The sequence below is a fragment of the Pezoporus wallicus genome, unplaced genomic scaffold, assembly GCF_028554395.1.
Source record: "Pezoporus wallicus isolate ANWC-B61680 ecotype Strahan unplaced genomic scaffold, APGP_CSIRO_Pwel_v1 contig_6814, whole genome shotgun sequence".
In the NCBI taxonomy this organism is placed as follows: Eukaryota; Metazoa; Chordata; class Aves; order Psittaciformes; family Psittacidae; genus Pezoporus; species Pezoporus wallicus.
Window position 1 is genome coordinate 4,104,366 of NW_026639755.1, and position 16,382 is coordinate 4,120,747.

General features: G+C 43.0%; 1 long non-coding RNA gene across 1 annotated transcript in view; it reads right to left on the reverse strand.

The window, feature by feature from the left end:
* Positions 1 to 8,625, reverse strand: part of LOC130602799 (uncharacterized) — a 201,395-nt gene extending 192,770 nt beyond the window's left edge. The window contains exon 1 of the long non-coding RNA XR_008972982.1: positions 8,557 to 8,625. This is a non-coding gene — a long non-coding RNA (uncharacterized LOC130602799). The remainder of the gene's footprint in view (positions 1 to 8,556) is intronic.
* Between the last annotated feature and the right edge of the window lie 7,757 nt (positions 8,626 to 16,382).

Here is a 16,382-nt window from a genome sequence, read left to right on the forward strand (position 1 = left end):
CAGGACACAACTTCTGTCCATTGTCTCTCATCCCATCACAGTCCCCCTCTGAACAGTCTCTGGCTCCTCGAGGCAGCTGCAGGCAGCAACTAAAAGCTCCCTGCCTTCAGCCCTGCCTTCTCCAGCCTGATCAAACCCAGCCCTTGCAGCATCTCCTTGCACCCCTTGTGCTCCAGCCCTGAGCAGCATGGCAGCCTACTGCTGGGCTTGGGCCAGTACCTCATCCTCCCTCTTGTGCTGGGGAACCCCAGACTGGACATAGTGCTCCACATGCAGTCTCACTAGTGCCAAATAGAGGGGAAGATCGCTGTCCTTAGCGATCCTGCTGCAGCCCAGGATGTGCTGGTGGATTTTTTGCTGCAAGGATGCACTGCTAACGTGTCAACTTGATATCCATTGAGATCAACCCCAGGCCTTTTTCTCCAGAGCTTTTTTCTCTCCTTTGTTTTCCCTTCCCTGCTCTGTTTTCCCCAGGCCATACTTTTGCATGGGCTCAATGCAGCGGCTGAACTCCTGGCAGTACCAGTCAGCCCAATTATGCAGCTTGTTGAGGTCCCTCTGAAAGGCAGCCCTGCCCTCCAGCACATCAAATGATCCCTCTGACTTAATATTACACATTTGCTGAGACTTCACTCATCATCCAGGCTGTAAATAGAGAGGTTAAAGAGCACTAGCATTAGCATCAACCTCTGAGATGCCACTAGCAATCAGCTATCCATTCGTGTCACTGATCATAGTATTCTGAGTCCAGTAGTCCTGAGAGTTTTCATCCTTTTTGCAAAGCAAGACACCATGTTTTCTAGTTTGCTTAAGTGACTTTGGGGTTATATTTGCATTTGCAGGTGCAGTTTAGGCACTGTGAAGCCTAATTTCCATCAATTACAGATTTCCGTTGAGGAAACTGAAATCTCCCCAGTGCCAAAAATCTTTTTCTTTCTTCTTGCTATTTAGGCCTGGTACTACATTTAAATACCCTCCATGCCTAAATCCCACTTTAAATCAAGAGGTAATTGCTTCCTAAATGCTTAACTCTCTCCTGAAATCAGTAAAGCTTTTGTAATGTTTCCTTCAGTTTAGCAAATATAAGCAAGGTCCAGTCCATTGGCCTTATAATTACTATCATTTTCCATCTTCTGGAGGAGCCCCTCTTGTCCCTCAGTAAGCAACTTTTGTTATTGCATTGTATGAAATTCAGCAATAGCCCTATACAATGCATTTTTATTAGCACGCTAGCCAAGAAACGACTGAGGAACATAACAGCTTTTCCAAATTGGATATAAATGACCATCAATCATTCAATAAACTGGAACAAAAATTCCCTTTCCTGCACATTTTATCAGAAAAAGGCTGCATGTTTTCCTGACTAAGGCTTATCGTGGCCAAAAGGCATCTCCAAGAAGATGACATTGTTGGACTTGGATGTGCAGGACACGGTATGTCCTTTAAAGGACAAAGTTGGGTTTGGAATTTATCCCCTTCTCCCATTATTTCATTTTTCTTCAACACTGCGTTCTTCCCAAGAATGATAGAGCATCATTTTTCAATGTACGTTTTGACATCCTGCTCAAGCAATCACAGCAACCTGTTCTAGAAACTTACAGGCACATACACTTATTTTTCTCCCTATTCCTTTGTCTTCCTCTGCTCAGTTTTACCCATGGGGTTTTCCTTTTCCCTTTAATGTAACCCAGCCCCATAACAGCCTTCTTTCCATTCAGATACAATTGTTAGGAATGCAATTGGCTGAGCAGAAATCACACAGTTACTTGGCAGAGACACACCACTCTGCCCTGGCTAATCCTGAAAGCATTCCGGCTCTATATGATGATGAATAGCCAAAGCACAGTTAAGTGTGGTTTGCAACAGCCTGGCTGCAGAGAGATGCTAAAATGGCCAAGCCTGTACGTATTTCTGCAGCTAGATAGAGGGCACTGCAGTCCAAGACAGCTATTCTGACAAGCATTGCTAGCGAACCTTAAAACAAAGTCAAGTCAGGACAATAGCAGTAATCCTGCACTAACCCCACTTACTCTGTCATTTCAGTCTTGTTACATCCTCTTCACATGAATATATGAAAAGCAAATCATTTATCATTTGGAATTATGACCATATTATCACAACTTGAGTTTGTAAGTATATATGCCTCCCTTTCCCTAGGTATTTAAGACATGGACCTGTTTCTATTTGGCAGTAATCAAGAAACTCTTGCAGCTTAATACAGGCTCACAAAATGACAGAAATCATGTTAAACAACACGGTACAAGTCATCCAGGCTAGAAGAATGCTTGCCAAAAAGTTACAACTGTGTCTAGATGATGTCTAACTACTTCATAGGCAAGCAGCTATATGAAGGCAGAGTCCTGTTCATCCTAGTGAAGGAAATCTCTGTTCCCAGGTCTGTAGGAGGCTGTATTTTGATTTAGTGCATTCTGGGGTTTGAGTGTGCAAGCAAGGAATGCTGTGCACAATTTTGGTGTAGGCAGCCTTCCTTGAAAAGACCTACTTGCATAAAGGGGTTGGCTCCACTGTGGGCATTCTGAGTTCCAGCTCCGATGCGGTTCTGTTCCGTGTCTGGACATTGCACATTCCCACTGCATCTTCCAAGAGACAACTGGACATGTACAACTGGAAGAAAATGTGATAGGCAGGTCAAGCATTGCCCCAGCAAGGAGGAAATGAAGGTAAAGCTTATTCAACTCCAAGAACTTTGAGACAACCCAAGATTCCCAAGTCAGAGATACTGCAACAGGCAATGTCATGGGACCATATAATTGAATGTTGTGTCAAAATACACATGGGGTACAGGGATACAAATTAAGCTTCTATACAGGACCTCGACGTAAGGGTTTTCAGCAGTGCGGCCTTACAACCACAATGTTCTTCCAACATGTTTGCTGGTATCTCCATGCACATGGGCATACATGCGCAAACTTTATCTAGGTGCTAAAACCCACTTCAAATGTCTTATTGAGACCTTGAGACATGTTCTGTAAAACAAAACCGAAACAATGCTCATGTATAACACTGTACAAGCAGGGTGGGACTTTCACAAGCAGCCAAGAGAATACTCTACTCCTCTTGAAATAAGAGCTCTGAGTTTGCTTTGATTAAAATCTGTGGTATTGGTCTCCCAGAGAAAACAATCAGACCCATTAGCTAAGCGATTCAAAATCCCTCCCCTTTAGGACACAGGGATCATGAACAGTAGCAAGGATGGGTCAGTTGAGGAAAATAAAATGCAGACAAGTCCAATTACAATATTGAAACCATTACAAAGTGAGAAATGGGAGGGAACACGGCAGATTCAGTATAGTTCAATCCAAGTAAAGAATCTGACTGACTGCTTCACAAACATCTTGCACAGAACAACTCATTTGAGTAAGTTTGACTCTGGATGCCAAGGTATAGAAAGCCAAATAAAAAGGCATGGTCCAAAGGCAATAATCAAGCATCCTGGGGAATTTCCCGGGCAGCTTCACTTTTTCAACATTTTTCTAAACTATGCCATCGAAACCTGAGGTGTAAGAGTTTGTTTGACAGCACAGGTAAAGATGATGAAAGTGGGTAAGGCTGAGCAAGATCCAGGAACAGCACGGCAGATCAACCATGCAAGAAAATTAAGCAGCACAGACAGTCTGCAGAACTCTATAAAGATGCAACTGTCATTTCTATCATTCTGCTCCTCGTCTTTTTTGCCTCCTGCAACCGGCACAGGCTGTGTTTTAGACAGCCTTGTCTTTGGAACAAGACTGTTACTTTGCTCTGTGCTTTATTCAGTTCCTAACCAAATTAGGCCCCGAATGGCTGAGATTCCTCATGGTATTACTTCAGTATAAATGTTAAACAACAATATTATTGTTATGGTATAGAGCTGATCCACATCAAGGGATTTGGAGTCGATTCATTCATCATTGTCAGCAGGCAGTTTAAATTCCTTTCGAGCCCAAATGCAACAACCCAAGAATAATACGACCACTTTTTAAGGGTATGAAAGGGAAAAAGGAGCCTTGGGAACAATTTGAAATGAAGGAATTTCACTTACTAACTCAGGCCAAACTGGAGCTGAACAACTTAATCCATATTACTGTACCTTACTGGCTGCATCTGTGGGTTAGTCTGCGGCTCCACGAGGCTTATCTGCAGGACCATTTTCAAGCTGCTATAGGGCGCATGTCTGGAGTGAAACAGTGGGGACAGAGGACCATGTGCTCTCCTGGACCTACTGCACGTGTCTAAGTAGTGACGCCATGGACTAGTTCTAGGCAGACAAGATGAGAGTCATTCCTAAAGGGTCACGGTGCCTCCTGCCACAGCAGTCAGGGAGATTTAGCAGGCAGCTGGCACTTGGAGACATTAAGTCCTGGATTTTGGATTTTTTGCATTAAGCTCCAACACAACCACCAGACCTAAAACTGAGCTACAGATTACAGGGAATCTGAAGCAAGAAGAGAGAGCTTGATCTGGCCTCAATTTCACTCTTATTTATATATTCATCATGGCATGCAACCAATACAGCGCAAGCCTTGGAATATATTACCTAATGACAAGCACCACAATGAAACTTGGTTCCCATCCTCTACATTGCTCTTCAAAAAAAGGAACCAGAGAGAAGCAAATTAGGAATATAGCTTTTCTTTAGAGACAGGTTAGTAGAGTACCTTAGTGTTGCAGTCAGGAACCCATGATAGTTTAACTGGATGAGATACAAACTCCAGGTTTTAACCATCTGTGTTGAGTGAAAAACCCATGGGATTTTTGCAAGTCTGAGCAGTTAGCCTGTGTTTTCTAAATGCCAAATGAGATGGAATTCTGGGCAGCAAGTTGCACCAGGGGAGCTTTCCGTTGGATGTTAGGAAGAATTTCTTCACTGAAAGGGTTGCAAGGAGTGGAACGGGCTGCCCAGGGAGGTGGTTGACTCACCATCCCTGGAGGCATTTAAAAGCCATGTAGATGCCGAGATCAGGGACATCGTTCAGTGGTGGACTTGGCAGTGTTAGGTTAATGGTTGGACTCAATGCTCCTCAAGGTCTTTTCCACTATAAATGATTCTGTGATTCCACCTGATTTGCATTGCACTTTTCACTCGGAAGACTCTGTTGACTGTATTCCAGGCCAAAACAATAACCCTGCAAAGGACACTGGATCGTTTATGAAGTTCTTCACAAGGAAAAGGATGACAAACACAGTTGGAGATACCACGAGGAATTAGGATATCATTTTCAAAACTAACATTTTAGTGCTAGTTTACTATAAAAAGAGAAATTTAGAAAAGGTACATTGCAAAGCACCTTACATTTAAAAGCCTGTGATCAAATTGTGCTGTTTCCTCTGTGTGGCACAATGAATTCTGTGCGGAAAAGCATTTTCGCCTCTTTAAAAACCAGACTAATTCTCCCCTCTCTACAGAGACAGCTTTATGTATGTATCTATTTTCCATTCTAAGTTACAGCTGTGGGGTCAAGGAACATTCCCCATAGAAAAATATTTTCTTTTCCTTCTAATTGCTGTACTTGCCCGCGAGTTGCCTTCGCTTAGCCAAGTGCCGCAGCTAAGCACTCAGCAGTCCCTGAACTCCTGCACCTTTCACATTGCGTGCTAGGGTACCCGAGGGCAGGAAAGCAACCCTCTCAAATGCCTAACAAAGGCACTCAGCTTGAAAGAGGCACGGGTCTCATCCCTGGCCTCTCTCGAATCAGCTTGCCAGCAACGGGGGCGGGAGGAGAAGAGAAAAAAGCACAAGGAAAAGGGGAGAGATGAATGCAGAACATGCTGTGCTGTAACTCAGTGTCATAAGAAACACAACTGTGCCGCGTCTGTTTACTAACAAAGATGTCAAATGCTTGTCTGATGCTTGGGAATTTTCATGTGCCATTCAGGGATCTGACTGCTCTGTCTTATGAGTGAGGAGCTTGCTGAGGACTTAGGGGTGCAGGTTTTTCATAGAACGGTTTGTGTTGGAAAGGACCTTAAGGCCATCCAGTTCCAGCCCCTGCCATGGGCAGAGACACCTTCCACTAGACCAGATTGTTCAAGGCCCTGTCCAAGCTTTCTTTTTGCTTAAAAGCAGAAGTACACCCACAAATTGTTGTTAATAAAGGTAGAGCATCTTTCAGAGTGGCCTGACAGGCTTCTCCTGACAGCTATGCACTACCTCTGCGTGTTTTTGATGGCAACACGGAAACCAAGCCCACACAAGGCAGGCGGTGGAAGAAGAACTGGAAGTGAAGTAGTTCGATCTCCCTGCTGAGGCACGCAGGTGTTCTAAAGCTATTGGGTGAGGATGGGAGGTGGAGAACAACACTAAAACAATCTCTTCCCAGCAGTTAGCCTAACCTTTGAAAATCTTCCTTCAGATTCATGTGTCCCTCCTTATGTTGTTTTCAGTCATGTATCGTTTCCCACATAGAAACTCTGCATGGAAAAAGGAGTGATGCCTTGGGGTCACTGCTGCAAATACCCTGACAACGATTTTCTATACTCCTGTCATTGTGCTTAGTAGTTGCACCACAGTAAAATGCAGATGCCCACGGAGATTTCTGCAGCCCCTGCATTTATTTTCTACACCCCCATGAATGTTTGGTCTTTAATTCAAATGCTACATTGCAGCATTGCTATGGGGGCTACTGGTCTTTAGCTGCTACCACTAGAATTAATATGAAATATACTTCTATAGTTTCCATTCAACTGGGAGTCCTTCTTCATGCAAATTATGTTAAATATATATATACACACATATATATATATATAAACTGGTGAGAGTTATGGAACCAACAAGCTTTTGCTGTTTTATTAGTAATTAGGAAGCAGAAATAAATGCAGGATGCAGGAACTAACGCCTCTGAAGCTGCAATAAACTAAGCATAAACTTCATAGTCACTTCTGAGGCTGACTTTCATTAAACACTATTTGAGTTACAGGTACCACACTAGACCACTCTGATCCTATAGCACACTTAGATGTTTTCACCAGCCATCTCTGTAGCACTGGGGAGGCAAAGAGCATTAGTCACTAATATTTTAAGTCCCTCACCTCACATCTCAAAGGAAGTGCAACACATTATATGGTACAACACGTTATTTCTCTTCTATAACCTGGAAAGGTAACACATGTTTCCTGATTCTTGGGTGTTGACTTGATATGCAGATAGACTCCACAACTCGTTAAAGTTGTGGAGTAGGTATGCTTTTATTCAGCACTGAGACACATGGGGGATAGCTCCTCCAAAGGCATGGGTGCCTCAGTGTTGTTTCCCTCTACACTTATTCTCTAAAGTTATATATATTCATGAGGTTGCACAATACACCTATACATATTCATGTCCTATCCCCCCCCTTTGTATTATAATGAGCTAGAAGGTCCTTTGCACCTGAGCAGTGCCCCCCCCCCAGTCATGGGCAAGGGTCTCAAGATGAAGTAACTGAGTCTTCCTCTTGTGAGTAGGGGTCTTCAAGATGAAGTAAATGAGTCTTCCTCGAGCCTGAACTTTTCACCTCTAGCCGTCACGCATGGTCTTTAGGAGTCTGGTCAAAGTCCAAACCACAAAGCTGGTCTTCACTGGAACTAAGTAACTGTTCCTCCCCCTTATCAATCTGTTTCTCCCCCTTATCACTAGCCTATAGTCCTGGTACTGCATGGCAAGCTTGACAGGTATTTGCAAACAATGCTTTCTGTTAAACAGGCAAAATTCCTTTATCCCCCCTTGTACGACCCCCTTGTACGCTGGTCAATCCTCTGCATCAGACTGAGCCTTTGAAGAGAAACCCATAGCAAGGCAAAACAACACAACCAGGAAAACCAAGAGTTTTCTTGCTACCAGCCCCTTTTAAAAGCTGACTGGTTTTTGCCCCACGTGCTGTTTGCTGCTCCTTCAGACCCTTCTTGCTCTTTTGCAGTATATTTTCAACACCAGCGTCCCTCGCTGTGATCAAGGCAAACTGCGGATCAAACCAGAAGCTAGGGAGGATAAACCATCATCACCCCAGCCCCGAAGAGGAGCCGTAAGTCCTCTCCATTCACAGTAGTCCTCGGGTAATACTGTAATGCTCATTTGACTGATGCGTGCCATCATGTGGCCAAACGCAGTAACAACCAAACATCCCAAGCCATGCTTCACTCTGTTTTGCAATTTTAACTACAAGAGAAAAGCCAGATAGAAAGAGAGCTGACTGTAGAAATGCATTCACTCGGGCCTGTCTCTCCAACAGGATATCAGAATTCCTCAGATGACATTGTCCCTCCTTATTCCTGCATGGCTGCTAACAAGCCGAACGGGGTTGTAATCTTTGTGCCCCTGGTAAGTATATAGCTGCCACAAAAATGAAACCCTAATGCATCTCCAGCAAGGTCTGCATTTCTAGTAGATGCCGTTATACCCTTGCAAATCAGTGAAGAGCTCAATCCTGCTTTACCTCTGCGGAGAAGGTGCTGACTGACCACCCGGCCAAATGAATCAAGCCGATAAGCTGTCTGAAGCAAACTGCCAAGGGTCCGACACAGAGGGGTCACCTTTACACATAACAGCACAAGAAGATTACCATTTCAGAAACATTGAGACACGCTAAACCAGCAGATCCAGTCATTGCCATGAGTGTTGCTTAACACAGTTTCATGGCCTCACAGCCTTGCTGAGTGGCATTTGCTGGCAAGGGTAAGGCCAGTGATAAAAGTGCTGTCGCCCCAAACACATGGGGTTGGGCTGAGTGGTACTTGAAGGCACAGTACTGGGCGTTATCAAAACCTGATGGGCACAAAGCAGCCCTTAAGCACCCACAGGTCAGGCTGGCCTGATCACAAACACAAACCACATGGTGGCTCAGGGACGAGTAACTGCAGTCACCTCTTTGCAATTCATGTATAGAAATATTGGAGGCTGTAAAGTAAGGCTTGTATGAGAATAAAGTTAAATACAAGCAGCCAGTTGTACTGGACATAATGAAGGAGCTGAGCTGAACTTCAACATTTATTCATAGAGTTTAAAGACAGACAAGACCATTACTGTCATTTTGAATGACCTGTGTACCACATGCCGCAAAATTTTACCCTGTTTCCAATGAAACAAGCCCAGTAACTTTCCTACTCCTAAATGTCTTCCAGAGAGACATTTAGACTTGATTTCATAAAACCAGCAACTCAGGGCCCAAACATTCCCCTTGGGAGTTTGTACCATTGACAACAACACACACAGAGTTAAAACTGCGTCTCATGACCACAGATTAGTTTGTCTGCCATCAGCTTCCAGCGACTGATCTGCTGTGTCTTTCTATGCTAGTTTGAAGAGCCCATTACTACGTGGTATTTTCTCTTCTCAGAGGCACTCACATTTTGCAATCAAGACAGTTAGATTTTGCAATCAAGTCATCTCAAAGTCATGTTTTTGATACCTACACAAACTGAACTGGTTTTGCATTTGTTATTGCAAAAGGCACCTCCAGTCTCTGGATTACTTTGGAGCCTGTTTTCCACACCGGCTGTTCACTTAAACATTGGATCATTAAATACAGTTTTTCCAGAACTATTTCAACAGTCTTTGCCAATGCACTACACAGAAATAAAATCACTTATTTTGCCCTCATTTTTCTTAATGCCTTATTGACAGCCCCAGATCTCAACAGGCCTTTTTGACACAACCTTGCACTGAAGACTTGAGATTCAGAGAAAATGAATTCCAGAGCTGAAGACCTTTATCTTCCCAAAGAAAATCCAGGCAAACCTCAGCTGAGCTCAGGTGTTGAAAGTCACCTATGGCAAAGCAAACCACTTCTGCTCAGTGAAAACCCAAGTTGTGTAAAATACTCACTTGCTCTCTTGAATTTGTTGTAAAAGCAATTTGTGATTTGACACTGCTGGCAGAGACAAGATGCAACACGATTCTTGGGATTAGCACTGACAAGCTGCTAAAAATGGTCAGAAAGTGCACATCTTGCATTCTTTTCAAGCAAAGTACTCTAAGTGGGGACAATAACAAGGAATTCTGCAGGTCAAAATGAAACCAAACCCTAGCAAGAGCCATTGATCTACCAGACACAGAAATAACAAACAAGCAAATATATAAATTAATAGGAATTTCATGACACAGACCTGATTTCAAGGAGCAGCTGGAGAATACTCCTTGGACAAGATGAGTAAAACTTCCTCAACTCTGTCTTTAAACTACCTTATCTTTTCATTCTGTTATCATTACCTTCAAACAAACCACTCTCCTGCCCCCAGATTTAAACAATATTTACATGGAATGATAAGAAGGGAACAGAACTAAGTTGAGGCCATTGTTGCTCCAACCATCTCTGACAGAAAGAAGGTACACCACAGCATCAGACTCCCATCCCACAGCCATGTGGGACATCAGCAATAAGACAACCGTTGGTTTTACATGGAGAGGAGAGAAGAGCATCAGTTTAAGGAACAAATCTGCCCAACCACACAGAGCTTGAAAGCAGCACATAAAAATAAGAACTCGCTAACAAAAGAATATGCCTCACCTTTCAGTAACTGTAAGTAACACTTAACTACACAGAAAGGGCTGCAAAATTCAGGGACTGCAGCTAAACTGCACTACTTTTGGTTTATTCAAGTGCTTCTACAAAATGGCAGGTTGCCACCAGACTGATGTCCTGCAAAAGAACCAAAGGTGGCCTCACAAGGAAGGACTCGTTATCTGTTCTGTGCAGGAGCAAAATGCTGCCTTACATGGAGAAAAATGTAACTGGCAGTGAGCTTACTACGTGCCCAGCTCCAATGGTGGCACAGGTTTATAGAACAATATAGGCGGAAGGGACTTTAAGCAGCATTGGCTTCATCCCCTCCAGTACAAACAGAGGACCATTATATTTAGCCCATTCATGACAGACTTCCCAAACTGTTCTTTGCTCCATAAAGCTCATCATTAAACAGTAACACCACTTCCCCAGACCCCCCAAAACAACCCCCACAAACAAGCTCTGGCCTTGCGTGTAGATCAGTCTTTCCTGGCACAGCATAAACCCCACTGCTTCCTGAGCTATCCACGAGTACAAAGACAACTACTACTTTCCTCTTTATGGATGCTTTTTCTATATTTGAAGACTGAATGTGGCCCTACCTTTTCCCCTTCACTTTCCTTTCTTTAAAGTAAAGAAAATTGCTACCATTCCATGACAGGGTAGCATTCAAGCTTTTTAAAGTTCTGTTCTAAATAAAGATGCTGTTGCAAGCTCAGCTAAAGAGGCAAGCATCCAACTTTCACACTGAAGATCAACATTTGAAATATCTCCAAAACCTCGGGGAATCAAACATGAAAGCCAGGAAGATTATACTGTGTTGAGCAGAGTATTGAGCCTGATTTGACATCACGTATTTCACCAGTCAGTTCCGGTTGCTGATACCTTTCATATAAAGTCACAGAAATCAATCTTTCAATCAAAAAAGCCTAATGCAATGAGGATTTACCCTGTGCTTAATTGAATTAACTACTGGAGACTTATCCCAGAGTGAAGAAGGGAATTCTTTTGCATTTGTGTTAAGCTTCAGCATAGCAGGCTACTCTCACAATACATCCAGTTTGGAGTGTGATATTTGCCTACAAACCATCCTACATTTGTCATCTGTCACGGGTCATTTAGCTCAGACAGGGTGATAACAACAGGAGGAAGATGCAGAGAAAAAGAACGCTTACGAGTTGTCATGTTGACAGTGAAGGACAGAACACGTGTTGGTTTGTTTCATCTTTTACCAGAAGCTACTTGTCCAGACTTCGTGTTTTGTGAGGTTTAGGGTATTCGGAATGGCACCACGGCCATTCCCACACCACATTCCCCTCAAGTTTGTATCATAAATAGTTATGCCTGACTGCTGAATCTATACCAAACTTATTAACAAAAATAATGGATGACCTTCTCCATGCTCTAGTATACACTTAATCTGATAAAAGCATGCATTTCAAATTGTTATGTACAAATATCGAGTGTTTAATCTGATTTATTGTGAAGCATTAAAACTTAAGAGAAAGCAGTGAACCGTAACGGAGGAGTCTCCAAGAACAGCACTCTGGAGCATTTGTATTTTCTGTCTTCCATTTCTGTAGCTATTTTTTATCTCTAGATCCCCTTTTTAGGCGATCAATAACAGGCTTTCACGTTTGTTTTAATGTCTTCCTCCAAACTTTATAGCATACACTATGCTGTTGTCTGCATTACTGCCATAACTTACCCTGCTTTAGTAGATGGCAAATTATCTCTCAATGTCTTGTGTGAAGAACTGGAAAAAGCTGACCAGCTGCCAATGAATATCTCTCCTATACTGGGGGGGGGAATTGCCTGCAAGTAAGTGGGAAGGAAGAACCCTTTAGACCAGCATATGCTGGGAGCCTACCAACTGGGAAGCGGCTTGGCAGAAAAGAGCCTGGGCGTCCTGGTGGACACCAAATTGAACACGAGCCAGCAACACGCCCTTGCAGCAGTGAAGGCTAATGATATCCTGGGCAGCATTAGGAAGAGTGCTGTCACAGGCTGAGGGAGGTGAGCAGAGCTCAGCACTGGTGAGTCCACACCTGGAGTGCTGTGTCCACTTTTGGGCTCTCTGGTAGAAAGGAAATATGGAGCTATTGGAGAGCTGTGAAAGGCCATTAAGATGGTTAAGGAACTGGAGCATCAGGGGCTATTGTGTGGAAAAGATGAGAAGCTGTGATTGCCCAGCCTGAAGAAGAGAAAGCTCGGGGAGATCTTATCCATGTATGTAATAGAATATAGAATCTTAAAATCATTTAGGTTGGAAAAGACCTTTAAGATCATTAAATCCAACCATAAACCTAATACTGCCAAGTCCATCACTAGATCATATCTCTAAGTGCCATATCTATGCATCCTTTAAATACCTCCAGGGATGGGGACTCAACCACTTTCCTGGGCAGCCTGCTCCAGTGCTCGACAACTCTTTCAGTGAAGTAATTTCTTCCTAATATCCAATATAAACCTCCCCTGATGCAACCTGAGGCTGTCTCTTTTCATCCTACTTCTTGCTGTTTACACCACACTGAAGGGAGGGCGTAAAGCAGATTAAGCCAGGCTCTTTGCAGGGATGCCCACTGACAAGAGGCAACGGGCACAAACCGAAACACGCAGGTGCCATCTGAACATCAGGAAACACCTATTTACTGTGAGGGTGAGCAAGCACTGACACAGGTTGCCCAGAGAGGTTGTGGAGTATGCCATCTTGGGGACATTCAAAAGCCACTGGGACATGCTCCTGGAAAGCCTGCAGAGGTGATCCTGCTTGAGCAGAGGCATTGAACTAGATGACCTTCAGAGGTCCCTTCTAACCTCAACTATTCCAGGCTAATGTTTTCTTACCACTGAATTATTTGGAATGCCATGGCAATTCTGTATAAAGAGCAGCAAGCTGCTAACTCCAGTAACTTCCCTGTAACCATCAGCAGGGTATTCATGTTGAAATACTAGTTGAAAGAATAACAACACATGCATAGAGATCCAATGAGATAACAAGCCCATTTGCAGCTAAAGCAGGAAGCGCAATATTCAATTCACTTCACTGGGCATGTCACTATAATCTCCCATCTTGTTTAGGAGCTGTGTGCAGGAAAAATTGGCAGGACAAAAGTGTTGCCCTTGTAGCAGAACTATCATATCAGATAGTCACTACCAGGAAGCACAAGAAGTTCCATAACATAATTTCACAATACTACAAACCTATGAGAACATTTCTTCCTAAACACAGGCTATTGCAAATTGGCTTGTAAAGCACAAAGGTTTATATCATTCATAGTCCTACCTCACTGCAAACTGCTGCCCTTTTCATCAGGGATGAGGCTAGAATAGACTTGATTAGCAGAGTTCCTCCACCTGGTTGCTGGATTCAGCATACACTGGTTTTGGAAAATACACAAGATATATACAAATCAAAATGCTTGTGCATCTTTGTCAGCTCTGCACATCTGGGGACGTGTTCCTTTTCTGGTGCAAGGCCAAACAAAGAGAAGCAAAGCATTTGCCTGTGTTGTGTGGAAATTGCCAAGCCTGTCCTTCATTTTAATCCTGAGTTGTATACTGCCATTTCCATGACTGCCATCGACTCCCATGCATATTTATACACACCTATATTTTATTGGTACTTTCTTTCTCACTGAATGGTCAATGATATTTTAAGAATTACTTGTGTTACAAGTGTAGCTACTTTGACTGTTGTAAAGCTGTTGAGATATTTGTTTTGGCCATCAAAATCGTTCAGCTTTATTGTCCATTGAAATTGTCCAGACGGGTTACCTTATACAGAGCATTTTGTGGTAAGGGTAAAAGCTACCCTATACAAATCCCTTATGGTCTTACAGTAAGTCGTATCTGACATCCCATTTGTCATCCTGAAATCCCAAGACCAAAAGACAAATTGGGCCTCAAAGTTGAAAGGAATCCTTCAGACAGAAATCACTTAAAAAGTAATAAGTTAATAAAGTCATCAGGCTCATGGGCTGGGATTTTACTCAGACCTCTTTAAATAACTTCCTAGATAAAGCAGAGAATTTAATTTTCCTGATAAAATTAGACCGATTAATCAGACAGCAGAGTAAAGGATATATTTCCCTTCTATAAGGGGAAAACCAGCTAAGTTATGATAAAGAATTTATTAGCAAGAAGACTTCTCCTTAGACTTCCTTGGGAAATGAAGGGCAAGCCAATAGTAAAATATTTTAAAGCTCATTGTGGGCTTCGGGAGCACTAGTGAAATGTGCACCATCTATCAAGATTATTAAGATGAAACTATTAACCCTCTGACAGTTTAATAACCATTCTTTATGTTATAATAACACAGGGCCCCTTTGGGATCAGAGTTCCAATTTTGGAGGTAGTGTCCATCATTTGTCAAGGAAGTTGAACCTTTGCATTGAGAAAAACAGCAACAGGACCAGCCTCCCGCACCTTTTCCTCCCTAAACCATGTAACATTGCAGCTTCAGGTCCAGACTTCCCTCCCTTTATAGGCCTTTTCCTGTAAAAAGAGCTGTTCAGTCTGCATGCTTCTTGGGGGAATCACAAATCACTGAACTATAGGAACAAACTGGAAAAGAGGATTAATGAAGTTTGGCCTCACATCTGAACAATCTGAACACTCCTCCAGCTCACGAGGTTTTAGGCAGTTTATAGCACTGACATGTTAGGATACAGACAAATGAAAAATCCTATCTGATGTGTACCAGTTCCCTTTTTCCAGTAATGCCATAACCATGCACAGCGTGCAAAACACCACCTTAGTGCAGCAGCTGGAGAAAGCCCTCGCACATCCCTTCACACACGCTTTGTTTAACGAGCAGAAACCAGAAGCGTTAACATTCATGCCATGTGCAGCTCCTGGGACACGTACCTGTGTTCCAAACCCATCAGGTTTAACACTCACATGCTTGCTGGCACACACTGATGGTCTCAAGTTTATAGGAAAACACTTCCTTAATCTTTACAAGGCAGCACTGCAGCTCAGTGCTCAGCACACTAAGGGGTAGAAGCCCCAAGCACGGTGGATGATACTGCAAGTGGTTACCTAAGGAGAAACCTGTCTGACTTCTTTCTTCTTTATGATTTTCCAGCTGTCTACTTCCAATGACCTTACTTCCATGGACTTACTCCTATACCACTTTTAAGGAATTAGCACATTTTGCATGCTATCGACTCCCTAAAGGAAAACAAGTGAGAGCTCTGTAGATGAGTACAAAAATCACAATACAACTCTATCAAGTAATACTGGAGCAAACAACTGAGGAATGTAGGCCCATACATATGGCAAAAGTGCAAGCATATGGCATACTCATACATATGGCAAAAGTACACAGTCCATGTCATCAAATAACTTACTTGAATTAAAAACAAGGGAAACTTGAGACAGGACAAGCTTGGAGAACAAAGCAAAGGACCAGTGCAATAGTCTACAGTGGGGACAACTGGCAGGACAACAGGACCTGCAAATACCCTCATATGCTACTGCCTTTGAACTGTAGCCCAGGAAAGGGCTAGGAAATAAAGATCCACAGAGTGGGAGGGCTGTCAGGTAACTGCATACATGAAACTTTCACCAAGTACTGAATTTGCTGCAATTTGCTCAATTCTAAACAATAAAAGTCAAGAGCAGTTCTTGGTTCATCCAGCACAGCCACCTCCAGAGTAACAACCCACTACTCCCAAAACCTTGCCATCGTATAACCAAGAGGAAAACCATTCCTCTGGAAAGTAACTAGTCCTGATGCATGACAACATTACACAGAAATCTTTCTCACAATCTCATTCTTTTCTAGCTATTCCACACCCACCTTATAGCCTGTATCTTTTTGCATCATCCTTGTGAGCATCAAGGTTCATAATGTAGCCAAGAAGTGCCAATGCCTAATTACTCAGTGAGGAGTCTTTTGGA